The sequence below is a fragment of the Pelobates fuscus genome, chromosome 4 (genome assembly GCF_036172605.1).
Source record: "Pelobates fuscus isolate aPelFus1 chromosome 4, aPelFus1.pri, whole genome shotgun sequence".
NCBI lineage: Eukaryota > Metazoa > Chordata > Amphibia > Anura > Pelobatidae > Pelobates > Pelobates fuscus.
In genome coordinates, this window is record NC_086320.1 from 52816464 (window position 1) to 52831171 (window position 14708).

The window sequence follows — 14708 nt, forward strand, 5'->3', positions numbered from 1 at the left end:
AAATAAAGGCTGATTCTTTTTTAATTGAACCACCTACATAGTTCATTGTAAAATGATCAGTCTAATTTACTTTGAAAACATTGTTACATTCAGTATCATCTGTAATTAATTTCACATTTCAAGTTTATTTCCCACCAGATATCAAAAAATGTGAAACTTAATGCTCATTTTTAAGTCGTGCAGTTCTTCCAGTTATCAAACTATAAAAAAAAAAAATTAAATTAAAATTAGCAATATGTTTATTTGTATTATTTCTGAATGCTTTGTAAATTCTTCAGAGACTAAATTCCAATCTAATTATTTATTCTTGTTTTTTTAAATTGCTGGCATTAATCTTGGAAAAAATATTAGTTGTTGAAAAAATATTATTGTATTACCATTTATGTAAAAGTATGTGAACCCTTTGGAATGATATGGATTTCTGCACAAATTGGTCATAAAATGTTATCTGATCGTCATCTAAGTCACAACAATAGATAATCACAGTCTGCTTAAACTAATAACACACAACGAATGAAATGTTGGCATGTTTTTATTGAACACACCATGTAAACATTCACAGTGCAGGTGGAAAAAGTATGTGAACCCCTAGACTAATGACATCTCCAAGAGCTAATTGGTGTGAGATGTCATCCAACTGGAGTCCAATCAATGAGATGAGATTGGAGGTATTGGTTACATCTGCCCTGCCCTATAAAAAACACACACCAGTTCTGGGTTTGCTTTTCACAAGAAGCATTGCCTTATGTGAATGATGCCTCGCACAAAAGAGCTCTCAGAAGACCTACGATTAAGAATTGTTGACTTGCATAAAGCTGGAAAGGGTTATAAAAGTATCCCCAAAAGCCTTGCTGTTCATCAGTCCACGGTAAGACAAATTGTCTATAAATGGAGAAAGTTTAGCACTGCTGCTACTCTCCCTAGGAGTGGCAGTCCTGTAAAGATGACTGCAAGAGCACAGCACAGACTGAGGTGAAGAAGAATCCTAGAGTGTCAGCTAAAGACTTACAAAAGTCACTGGCAAATGCTAACATCCCTGTTAGCGAATCTACAATACGTAAAACACTAAACAAGAATGGATTTCATGGGAGGATACCACAGAGGAAGCCACTGCTGTCCAAACAAAACATTGCTGCACGTTTACAGTTTGCACAAAAGCACCTGGATGTTCCACAGCAGTACTGGCAAAATATTCTGTGGACAGATGAAACCAAAGTTGAGTTGTTTGGAAGAAACACACAACACTATGTGTGGCGAAAAAGAGGCACAGCACACCAACATCAAAACCTCAACCCAACTGTGAAGTATGGTGGTGGGGTATCATGGTTTGGGGCTGCTTTGCTGCGTCAGGGCCTGGACGGATTGCTATCATCGAAGGAAAAATGAATTCCCAAGTTTATCAAGACATTTTGCAGGAGAACTTAAGGCCATCTGTCTACCAGCTGAAGCTCAACAGAAGATGGATGTTGCAACAGGACAATGACCCAAAGCATAGAAGTAAATCAACAGAATGGCTTAAACAGAAGGAAATACGCCTTCTGAAGTGGCCCAGTCAGAGTCCTGACCTCAACCCGATTGAGATGCTGTGGCAGGACCTAAAGAAAGCGATTCACACCAGACATCCCAAGAATATTGCTGAACTGAAACAGTTCCGTAAAGAGGAATGGTCAAGAATTACTCCTGACCATTGTGCACGTCTGATCTGCAACTACAGGAAACGTTTGGTTGAAGTTATTGCTGCCAAAGGAGGTTCAACCAGTTATTAAATCCAAGGGTTCACATACTTTTTCCACCTGCACTGTGAATGTTTACATGGTGTGTTCAATAAAAACATGGCAACATTTAATTCTTTGTGTGTTATTAGTTTAAGCAGACTGTGATTGTCTATTGTTGTGACTTGATGATGATCAGATGATGATCAGATCACATTTTATGACCAATTTGTGCAGAAATCCATATCATTCCAAAGGGTTCACATACTTTTCCTTGCAACTGTATCTATTATCTTACTCATACAATTCTGCTTCAACTGCTGAAACTTAGATGACAGCTTTTAGAAAAAAACACTTAAATTCTGAGTGTCAAATATATTTTGCTTGGTTTTAAATACAAATTAAAAAATACACTTTTCTTAGCATAACAAACTATTTTACTGCAGTGTGGACTTGTGCCATACTGCCAAGCATTACTTCTCATTGCATGCATTGCCTGTAAGGGATAATTATATTCTCTTTCTGTAATTTGGAAAAATCCCAGAAAAATATGTAATTTTCCATCTGCGATCTATAGTTGTAAATGGCTTACTACAATTTTTTTTATTTTTAGAATATTTACTTATTTAACTAATTGTGTTTATATATATATATATATATATATATATATATATATATATGTAACATTGATTTTTTTGTTTGTTTTGTTTTTATAGTTAGAATTCACTTGTGGGTGTTACCCACAAGTGATATGACCAGTGGCGTACTAAGGGGGGGGGGGGGGGCGGTCCGCCCCGGGTGCCACCTACTAGGGGGGTGCCCAAGGCAGACTGCAATGCTCCTCCTGCCGCGATCGCAGAGACCGGCGGTCTGCAGCTCCGCAATGTGCAGAGCTGCAGACCATGGATCTCGCGTGCACTGCCCAATCAGAGCGTTTCCGTGGGTTACCACGGCAACTCTCTGATTGGGTCTCGCGAGATCCATGGTCTGCAGCTCTGTGGAGCTGCAGACCAGAAATTAGGGCCACCGGACAACCAGGGATCCCACCGGACCACCAGGCAGCCCCCACTGGACCACCAGGGATTTAAGGTAATTTTTTTAGTCCCCCCCCTCTCCTCATCACCCCCCTCCCTCTCACAATCACCCCCCCCCTCTCCTCATCACCCCCCTCCCTCTCACAATCACCCCCCCTCTCCTCATCTCGACTTTTTTTTATTTATTATTAGTGTTGTCACGAACCCGAAATTTTCGGTTCGCGAACGGCGAGCGCGAACTTCCGCAAATGTTCGCGAACCGGCGAACCGCGCGAACCGCCATTGACTTCAATGGGCAGGCAAATTTTAAAACCAACAGGGACTCTTTCTGGCCACAAAAGTGATGGAAAAGTTGTTTCAAGGGGACTAACACCTGGACTGTGGCATGCCGGAGGGGGATCCATGGCAAAACTCCCATGGAAAATTACACAGTTGATGCAGAGTCTGCTTTTAATCCATAAAGGGCAGAAATCACCTAACATTGACACCTGTCCTCAAAGCCCCTGATACACATTGACACAGAGCAGAATAGAGACTGTTCCCCGTCCTCAGAGACCATGATACACACTGACACAGAGCAGAATAGAGACTGTTACCCCTACATAGGGTCACTTGGCAGATATGGCGGGTTCGTGGGAGGGGGAGGATGACTTTCACCTCTTCTCCTGTTAGATTCCCGTTGTGCTGTGACATCACCCTTATACGCTGTGTAAAGCATACTATTTAATTTGATCAGCATGGCCACTTGAGTTTTTATAGTTTTCACGCTGCTTGTAGTTTATATATGGTTCACAAAAATCAAACAAACGATAAAGTAAACATGTAAGGATTCAGAATATTCTTTCAAACCCTTACACATTGTGTGTACGTATTTTTTGTCTTAAGTTTGTGGCTTTAAAGAGGTTCACGTTGTTTCTATGATGTGCATAACATGTTCTTGTAAATGTTTGTTAAATTTTTCCTGGAATTGTAATTTTTGAATCTGAATAAAGATAGTCAAATCCCTGATACACACTGACACAGAGCAGAATAGAGACTGTTCCCCCTACATAGGGTCACTTGGCAGATATGGATTGACACCTGTCCTCAAAACCCCTGATACACACTGACACAGAGCAGAATAGGGACTGTTCCCCCTACATAGGGTCACTTGGCAGATATGGATTGACACCTGTTCTCAAAACCCCTGATACACACTGACACAGAGCAGAATAGGGGCTGTTCCTCCTACATAGGGTCACTTGGCAGATATGGATTGACACCTGTCCTCAAAACCCCTGATACACACTGACACAGAGCAGAATAGGGACTGTTCCCCCTACATAGGGTCACTTGGCAGATATGGATTGACACCTGTCCTCAAAACCCCTGATACACAGTGACACAGAGCAGAATAGAGACTATGATACACACTGACACAGAGCAGAATAGAGACTGTTCCCCCTACATAGGGTCACTTGGCAGGTATGGATTGACACCTGTCCTCAAAGCCCCTGATACACACTGACACAGAGCAGAATAGAGACTGTTCCCTGTCCACAGAGACCATGATACACACTGACACAGAGCAGAATAGAGACTGTTCCCCGTCCACAGAGACCATGATACACACTGACACAGAGCAGAATAGAGACTGTCCCCCCTACATAGGGTCACTTGGCAGGTATGGATTGACACCTGTCCTCAAAGCCCATGATACACACTGGGGGGAGCTACTGTCCTCTCCAACCCCTGCGCGGTGGGTGGGGGCCATAAATCACAATGGGGGGACCTACTGTCCTCCCCCCTCGGCCCCCACCCCTGCGCGGTGGGTGGGGGCCATAAAGCACTATGGGGGGGCCTACTTTCCTCCCCCCCGGCCCCCATCCCTGCGCGGTGGGTGGGGGGCATAAATCACAATGGGACAGACCTACTGATAGGAGTGGAGTATTGTTCATATCAGTTTAATACCTTCCGCGTCTCCTATCAGTGGACGTGTATATGGCAGCCATTTTAGGAATCGCACACCTGGCATCCGAGCAAGGTCACCTCGTTCAAGCTGCTCTGGTTCCTTGATGAGCCAGCTGCCCGTGAGTTAACATGTCCCGTGGAGAAGCACTCTGTCCTGTAAAGTCTCACCACAAAAAAATTAAATAAATAACAGCACTCGGAGTGGTGAGTTTAGTAAATGTTCATATCAGTTTAATACCTTCCGTGTCTCCTATCAGTGGACATGTTGTCAGGATCATCAGTGGGTTTTACACAATATTGTGTATTTGGGTCTTGCTGGGATCGAACCGGAGTTGCCTGCATCCCAGCCAGGATCCTTACATTGGGCTCCACGCATCTTTGACTGTTTCTACATGTTCTTGGTATCCTGTAGTCTGAGCCTGTTTGCCTGGGATTTGCACACCTGTTCCTGGTTCCATGATTATTGGCTGAGTCTTCCTATTTAAACCCCGCAAGTCTGGTCCTCGTTGTCAGATCGTGTTTCCTGTTCCGTTTGGTTTCACTGCTGTTTGTCTGACTCCTGGTTTTGATGATCTGCTCGTCTACTGTTTTCGCCTGATTGCCGCCAGCCCTGACTTCTGATTCTGTTACCGACTACTCTTCTGGATTTCCCTTGTCTGTACTGCGTTCCAGGAAGCACTGGTTATTTCAGCCCCAGTGCACTGTGTCACACCCTTGGGGATTTCTGTCCTGAGTCCCCTCGGTCTGTGCCGAATTGCAAAGGGTGCCTTAACTCTGCCTGCCGGACTCCCACTCCAGGTAAGATCCCTGACACATGTATATGGCAGCCATTTTAGGAACCGCACACCTGGGACCTGAGCAAGGTCACCTCTTTCAACAGGCGACATGATTTGGCCCTGTAAAACTATCCTGGATATTCTCTACAATTTCTATGGATATGGCATTGATTTATGTAACAGGGAGATGGAAGAAGATGCTTGGTCGGCCCTCTTACTTGAAATTTGGGGCACTGCGCGGGCAAGCTAATGTGCCACCAGATAGGAGTGGTGAGTTTAGTAAATGTTCATATCAGTTTAATACCTTCCGCGTCTCCTATCAGAGGACATGTATATGGCAGCCATTTTAGGAACCGCACACCTGGGACCCGAGCAAGGTCACCCAGGGGTCAAGTCCTGGGTAAAAAAGTGCAGGAACTCACCCAAGATCCACTCCCCGCCCCCTCCGCCCCCTCCCCCCAACCCCCAAAAATGATACGCTTGTATGCAGGGGCTGAGTAAGGGCACGGGGCTGAGGAGGGGGACAGGAGCTGAGGAAGAGAAACAGGAGCTTAGGAGGGGGGGGGGGGCATGGGCTGAGGAAGGGGACAAGGGCTGAGGAAAGGAATAGGAACTGAGGAAAGGGATAGGAACTGAGGAGGGGGACAGGGGCTGACTAAGGGGGACAGGGGCTGAGGAAGGGGGACAGGGGCTGAGGAAGGGGGACAGGGGCTGAGGAAGGGGGACAGGGGCTGAGGAAGAGGGACAGGCGCTGAGGAAGAGGGACAGGCGCTGAGGAAGAGGGACAGGCGCTGAGGAAGAGGGACAGGCGCTGAGGAAGAGGGACAGGCGCTGAGGAAGAGGGACAGGCGCTGAGGAAGAGGGACAGGCGCTGAGGAAGAGGGACAGGCGCTGAGGAAGAGGGACAGGCGCTGAGGAAGAGGGACAGGCGCTGAGGAAGAGGGACAGGCGCTGAGGAAGAGGGACAGGCGCTGAGGAAGAGGGACAGGCGCTGAGGAAGAGGGACAGGCGCTGAGGAAGAGGGACAGGCGCTGAGGAAGAGGGACAGGCGCTGAGGAAGAGGGACAGGCGCTGAGGAAGAGGGACAGGCGCTGAGGAAGAGGGACAGGCGCTGAGGAAGAGGGACAGGCGCTGAGGGGGGGACAGGGGCTGATGCTCGTATGCAGGGGCTGAGTAAGAGCACTGGGCTGAGTAAGGTGGACAGGGGCTGAGTAAGGTGGACAGGGGCTGAGTAAGGTGGACAGGGGCTGAGTAGGGGGACAGTGCTGTGGAAAAGGGACAGGAGCTTAGGAGGAGGGGGGGGGGACATGGGTTGAGGAAGGGGCCATGGGCTGAGGAAAGGGACAGGGGCTGATGAAGGGAGCAGGGGCTGAGGAGGGGGACAGGGCCTGAGGAGGGAGACAGGGCCTGAGGAGGGAGACAGGGCCTGAGGAGGGAGACAGGGCCTGAGGAGGGAGACAGGGCCTGAGGAGGGAGACAGGGCCTGAGGAGGGAGACAGGGACTGAGGAGGGAGACAGGGACTGAGGAGGGGGCAAGGACTGAGGAGGGAGACAGGGCTTGAGGAGGGGGGCAGGGACTGAGGAGGGGGGCAGGGACTGAGGAGGGAGACAGGGACTGAGTAACGGGACAGGGCCTTAAATAAGGGGACAGGGCCTTAAATAAGGGGACAGGGACTGAGGAGGGGGGCAGGAACTGAGGAGGGGGGACAGGGCCTTAAATAGGGGGACAGGGACTGAGGAGGGGGACAGGGACAGGCCTGAGGAAGGGGGACAGGGCCTTAGGAAAGGGACAGGGCCTTAGGAAAGGGACAGGGCCTGAGGAAAGGGACAGGGCCTGAGGAAAGGGACAGGCCTGAGGAAAGGGACAGGCCTGAGGAAAGGGACAGGCCTGAGGAAGGGGGACAGGGCCTTAAATAGGGGGACAGGGACAGGCCTGAGGAGGGGGTCAGGGCCTTAAATAAGGGGACAGGGACTGAGGAGGGGGGCAGGAACTGAGGAGGGGGGACAGGGCCTTAAATAGGGGGACAAGGCCTTAAATAGGGGGACAGGGACTGAGGGGGACAGGGACAGGCCTGAGGAAGGGGGACAGGCCTGAGGAAGGGGGACAGGCCTGAGGAAGGGGGACAGGGCCTTAGGAAAGGGACAGGGCCTTAGGAAAGGGACAGGCCTGAGGAAAGGGACAGGCCTGAGGAAAGGGACAGGCCTGAGGAAAGGGACAGGCCTGAGGAAAGGGACAGGCCTGAGGAAAGGGACAGGCCTGAGGAAAGGGACAGGCCTGAGGAAAGGGACAGGCCTGAGGAAGGGGGACAGGGCCTTAAATAGGGGGACAAGGACTCAGGAAAAGGACAGGCCTGAGGAGGGGGGCAGGGACTGAGGATGGGGCACAGGTACTGAGTAAGGGGGATAGGGCTTGAGGAGGGGGACAGGGACTGGGGAAAGGAACTGAGGAGGGGGACAGGGCCTTAAATAGGGGGACAGGGACTGAGGAAAGGGACAGGCCTGAGGAGGGGGACAGGGACTGAGGAGGGGGACAAGGACTGAGGAAAGGGACTAAGGAGGGGGGACAGGGCCTTAAATAGGGGGACAGGGACTGAGGAGGGGTACAGGGACTGAGGAAAAAAACAAACAAAAAAAAAACTAAAGTACCTTCCTCCCTCCCTGAGGCTTACCTTGGGCCAGGAGGGGTGGGACAGGATCTGGAACCTGCAGCCTGCAGTCAGTGGAGTCGTCCGGCCTCTCCTGATGATGTCAGGAGGAGGGGGCGTGACTTCCTCTGCTCCCCAGCGGTCCTGTGAGAAGAGCAGAGAAAGTCACGCCCCCTCCTACTGACATCATCAGGAGAGGCCGGACGACTCCACTGACTGCAGGGGGAGAGGTGAGTTTAAAAATCCGAGTCCCCAGTCAGAGACAGGGGATTCGGATTTGCGCTCCCCCTGCTCTGGCAGCCGCTTGTGCCAGCCCTGGGTCCTGCAGGACTAGTAATGGGAACGGCGTTCCTGCTGTGGAAATAGTGCAGGAACGCCGTTCCCACGCGTTCCTGCAGGACTCTAGCCCTGAGGTCACCTCTTTCAACAGGCGACATGATTTGGCCCTGTAAAACTATCCTGGATATTCTCTACAATTTCTATGGATATGGCATTGATTTATGTAACAGGGAGATGGAATAAAATGCTTGGTCGGTCCTCTTACTTGAAATTTGGGGCACTGCGCGGGCAAGCTAATGTGCCACCAGATAGGAGTGGTGAGTTTAGTATTGTTCATATCAGTTTAATACCTTCCGCGTCTCCTATCAGTGGACGTGTAAATGGCAGAGATTTTTAATTGTTGAATCACCTCCCCTTTTTAGGCCAAGGTGGGAAGATGCTTAGACCACTGGTATATTGGTGCCATCTTGGAGGATTTTTTTTTGGTTTGGTTTTTGAAGCCACAGTGCTTCACCAGTGGGCCTAAAAAAAAATTTGGTATTGTTGCAGAAAAATTGATGTTTGTTTCACAGGCAGAAAGTGCCCTAAAACATGGCGGCTTGAACCCTAGTTGGTGGCGGATAAGTCACGCAAGTCAAACGTCATTCAGAGCTAAAATACAGCAGCGTGTGGACCATTTTTAGCCCAAGGCAGCTCATCTCATCAGGCCTTTTTTAATCGAATGTATCGCCCAGTGTCAGTCCCTTCGGGATCCATCCCTCATTCATCTTAATAAAGGTGAGGTAATCTAGACTTTTTTGACCTAGGCGACTTCTCTTCTCAGTGACAATACCTCCTGCTGCACTGAAGGTCCTTTCTGACAGGACACTTGAAGCGGGGCAGGCCAGAAGTTCTATCGGAAATTGGGATAGCTCAGGCCACAGGTCAAGCCTGCACACCCAGTAGTCAAGGGGTTCATCGCTCCTCAGAGTGTCGATATCTGCAGTTAAGGCGAGGTAGTCTGCTACCTGTCGGTCGAGTCGCTCTCTGAGGGTGGACCCAATAGGGCTGTAGCGATGCATAGGACTTAAAAAGGTCCGCATGTCCTCCATCAACAACACGTCTTTAAAGCGTCCTGTCCTTGCCGGCGTGGTCGTGGGAGGAGGAGGAGGATGACTTCCACCTCTCCCCCTGTTATATTCCCGTTGTGCTGTGACATCACCCTTATACGCTGTGTAAAGCATACTTTTTAATTTATTTTGCAAATGCTGCATCCTTTCCGACTTGTTGTAATTCGGTAACATTTCCGCCACTTTCTGCTTATACCGGGGGTCTAGTAGCGTGGACACCCAGTACAGGTCGTTCTCCTTCAGCCTTTTTATACGAGGGTCCCTCAACAGGCAGGACAGCATGAAAGACCCCATTTGCACAAGGTTGGATGCCGAGCTACTCATTTCCCGTTCCTCCTCCTCACTGATGTCATTGAAGGTATGTTCTTCCCCCCAGCCACGTACAACACCACGGGTACCAGATAGGTGACAACGAGCACCCTGGGATGCCTGTTGTGTTTGGTCTTGCTCCTCCTCCTCCTCCTCAAAGCTACAATCCTCCTCTGACTCCTCTTCCTCACAATCCTCTTCCAGCGTTGCCGCAGGTCCAGCAAGCGATGCTGATAAGGCTGTTTCTGGTGGTGATGGTGACCACAACTCTTCCTCTTCCTCTTCACGCTCATCTACAGCCTGATCAGGCAATCTTCGCAGGGCACGCTCCAGGAAGAAAACAAATGGTATGATGTCGCTGATGGTGCCTTCGTTGTGACTGACTAGGTTTGTCACCTCCTCAAAAGGACGCATGAGCCTACAGGCATTGCGCATGAGCGTCCAGTAACGTGGCAAAAAAATTCCCAGCTCCCCAGAGGCTGTCCTAGCACCCCGGTCATACAAATATTCATTAACAGCTTTTTCTTGTTGGAGCAGGCGGTCGAACATTAGGAGTGTTGAATTCCAACGTGTAGCGCTGTCGCAAATCAAGCGCCTTACTGGCATGTTGTTTCGCCGCTGGATATCGGCAAAGTGAGCCATGGCCGTCTAGGACCGCCTGAAATGGCCACACACCTTCCTGGCATGCTTCAGGACGTCCTGTAAGTCTGTGTACTTATGCACAAAGCGTTGTACGATCAGATTACACACATGTGCCATGCACGGCACATGTGTCAACTTGCCCAACTTCAATGCCGCTATCAAATTTTTTCCGTTGTCACACACCACTTTGCCGATATCCAGTTGCTGCGGAGTCAGCCACTTTTCCACCTGTGCGTTCAGGGCGGACAGGAGTGCTTGTCCGGTGTGACTCTCTGCTTTCAAGCAAGTCAAACCCAAGACGGCGTGACACTGCCGTATCCGGGATGTGGAATAGTACCTGGGGAGCTGGGGGGTGCCGTTGATGTGGAGCAAGACGCAGCAGCACAAGAGGACTCAGCCGAGGAGGTTATGGAAGAGGATGGAGTAGGAGGAGTAGAGGAGGTGGCAGCAGGACTGCCTGCAATTCGTGGCGGTGTCACCAACTCCTCTGCAATGCCACGCATTCCTTGCTTGTCAGCCGTCAGCAGGTTTACCCAATGCGCAATGTAGGTGATATACCTGCCCTGACCATGCTTTGCAGACCAGGTATCAGTGGTCAGATGGACCCTTGCCCCAACACTGTATGCCAGACATGCCATGACTTCCTTTTGCACAATCGAGTACAAGTTGGGGATTGCCTTTTGTGAAAAGAAATTCCGGCCGGGTACCTTCCACTGCGGTGTCCCAATAGCTACAAATTTTTTGAACACCTCAGACTCAACCAGATTGTATGGTAAAAGCTGGCGGGCTAATAGTTCGGACAAGCCAGCTGTCAGACGCTGGGCAAGAGGGTGACTTGGTGACATTGGCTTCTTACGCTCAAACATGTCCTTGACAGACACATGACTGTGGGCAGATGAGCGGGAACTGCTCAAGGCGGGAGACGGAGTGGCGGATGGTTGAGAGGGGGCAAGAAGAACAGCAGTGGTTGACGTGGCTGAAGATGCTGGACCAGGAGGAGGATGGCGGCTTAGAGTAGGCGTGCTGCTTGTACTCATGTGTTGATCCCATAGGCGTTTGTGATGTGAGATCATGTGCCTACACAAAGCAGTTGTACCTAGGTGGGTGTTGGACTTCCCATGACTCAGTTTCCTTTGGCACAGGTTGCAAATGGCATCGCTGTTGTCAGAGGCAGACACACAAAAAAATGCCACACTGCTGAGCTCTGCAATGACTGCATTCTGGTGGTGGACACAGCATGCGTTGATTGGCGTGCTGTCGGGCTGACCCCGGGTGCCGATGCATGCTGTCTGACTGTGCCACTAGCTCCTTGCGACGACCCCCCCCTGCTTCCAACTCGTCTCCTCCTCCTCTCTGTCTCCCCATCTGAACTTTCACCCTGTTCTTCTTCTTGCCGAGCGGGCACCCACGTGACATCCATGGACGCATCGTCATCATCAACCGCTTCGCTTGTATCTGACAACTCAGAAAAGGAAGCAGCAGCGGGTACAACATCATCATCATCACACCGTACCTCCATGTGTTTAATGCTGCCTGCCTGAGACATATCCCTGTTATCTACATCCTCTAGCAATAATGGTTGCGCATCACTCATTTCTTCAAACGGGTGTGTGAATAACTCCTCTGACATACCAAGTAAAGCGGCTGTGGTGCTAGTTTTGGTTGTGGCGGCAGGCTGGTGAGTGGTATCTTGAGAGGTGCCTGAAGCTAAGCTGGAGGAGGATGGTGCGTCAAGGTTCCGAGCGGATGCTGTACAAGATTGGGTGTCCTGTGTTAGCCAGTCAACTATGTCCTCAGAACTTTTCAAGTTCAGGGTACGTGGCTTCTGAAAACTGGGCATTATTCTAGGGCAAAAGGGAATCACAGCACCACGACCACGACGGCCCCTGCGGGGTGGCCTGCCTCTGCCTGTCATTGTTTTTGGGATTAGTGGTACTATGCGTGCAAGCTACTGTGAGACCAGATATGATTGGCAATGTGAACTGTAACAGTTCTGCAGAGCACACACTGTAGGCCTGACACACCTGCTTGAAGACAAGTAACTGCTATTCAATCTATAACAGTGAAAAACTAATTATGGTTTTAAAAGCACGCTATAGAGACACCAGATATGATTGGCAATGTGCACTGGAACAGTTCTGGAGAGCACACGCTGAAGGAAGGACTGACAGAGCCACTTGAAGGACACTGACTGGCTGCTATTAGCTTACACTGGAAATCTTTTTTCTTTGTAAAAGCACGCTAAAGAGACACCAGATATGATTGGCAACTGTCAAAGCGCGCTGGCACAGGTCTGCAGAGCACACGCTGAAGTAGGCCTGACACCCAGACGCTTGCAGACAACTAACTGCTCTTCTATTACAGTGAAAAAAAAATATTTATTTTAAATCTAAAGCTTAAGCTATTGTAAAAACAGATATGAGTGGTGGCACTGGGCAAGTGGGCACAGTATCCAATGTGAACCTCACACAGAAGCTGGCAGGCAGGCAACTGCTCTTCTATTACAGTGAAAAAAAAATATTTCTTTTAAATCTAAAGCTTAACCTATTGTGACCCCAGATATGAGTGGTGGCACTTGGCAAGTGGGCACAGTATCCAATGTGAACCTCACACAGAAGCTGGAAGGCAGGCACCTGCAATTACATTACACAGGAAAAAAAAGCAGCCAGATGTTCTAGCCCTAAAAAGGGCTTTTTGGGGTGCTGTCCTTACAGCAGAGATCAGATGAGTCCTTCAGGATTGTAGTGGACACTGAATACCCTAGCCTAGCTATCAATTTCCCTATCTAATCAGCAGCAGCTAAACTTTCCCTCCTCTCACCAAGCATGCAGCTTCAGAATGAATCGAAAATGGATGCTGGGAGGGAGGCTGGAGGGTGTGGAAGGGAGGAAGTGCTGCTGATTGGCTGGAATGTGTCTGCTGACCGAGAGGCACAGGGTCAAAGTTTGCCCAATGATGACGAATAGGGGGTGGATCGAACTGCGCATGTGTCCGCCCGCCGCGGCGAACGCGAACACGCTAAGTTCGCCGGGAACTGTTCGCCAGCGGACAGTTCGGTACATCACTATTTATTATCCGTGCCACATTTTTTTATAAAGGTTAGTACCAATCACAACATGTTTCATTTAACATATTGATATAATTCACAGTAATGATGTATTTTATTGTCTCTCATGTAATTTACAAACTTAAAAATGGTAGGTGAAAGGGCCTCATAAGTGGAATAGCCTAGGGCCTCTTTTCATCTAAATCCGGCCCTGGTTACCCCCCCATAATTTGGCTCATATAATTGAGGTATAATACAATTTTAACAACTTTAGCAGACTTACAAACAAGGCATTGTGGTTGTGGATTTCAGCAACATTTACCACGAACTATAAAATTAAGGGAGAATAGAGTTTAAAAATATGTTGTCCATTATAGTTCATTTCTTTTGCAAAAGAAAGAAGGTACAAAACTTCACATTAAACTCTGAACTAAGCAAATTAAACGTATATGCAATATCCTAGAACAAATGTACTGATTGAGAAATATGCTCCAAATCAGCCATAGCCACAACATGGCTATTTTTTGCTCAGTTTTTTCAATCAGATTTACACTGTGAAAATTTGGAGTTTAGTTTATAACCCAGGTAGTGAGTAGACCGTGTTTGTAATCTTTCTAAAACCAGCCAGGTTTTAGAATGGTTTAATAACTGGTGTATTTATTTTAGTGTTTGTAATGTTTTTACAATTTTAAATCTAAATGCTAAAATCTATGTTTGTTGCTCTTGGCCTTTTAATTGTCCAGCCAATTGCAAAGATGATGCTGGTAGATCATGAGGAGCTCTTTACTTAGTCACCAGGGCCAAACTGGGTCACCGGGACACTGGGAAAATTTAGGATGGGCTGACGTACTTTGAAGGAAATTTAAAAAGGTGAGAGGAGCCTTGCCAGTAGATGGTAAGAGTAACCAGAGAGAAGCGTTGGTGGCCCAACCCTTTTACTTGCACATCCTAACACTCCTGCTCCTAATTCTGGGCAAGCAGCCACAAGCATAATATGCTGCCCGGCACCAACAGTCAGCTTCTGGGTTCACAGGGTTACTTCCAAGCAATAATCGCAACTTGTTGCAAGCAGAGGATGCTGGGACTGGTATCTGGGCTGCCCCCAGCCTGTTAACCGGACGTCTTCCAAAAAACGCAGGAAGGAGCCTGTGCATCACAATGAATGGCTCTCCTGCTCCCACCTAGACACCAAGGATATGAAGTACA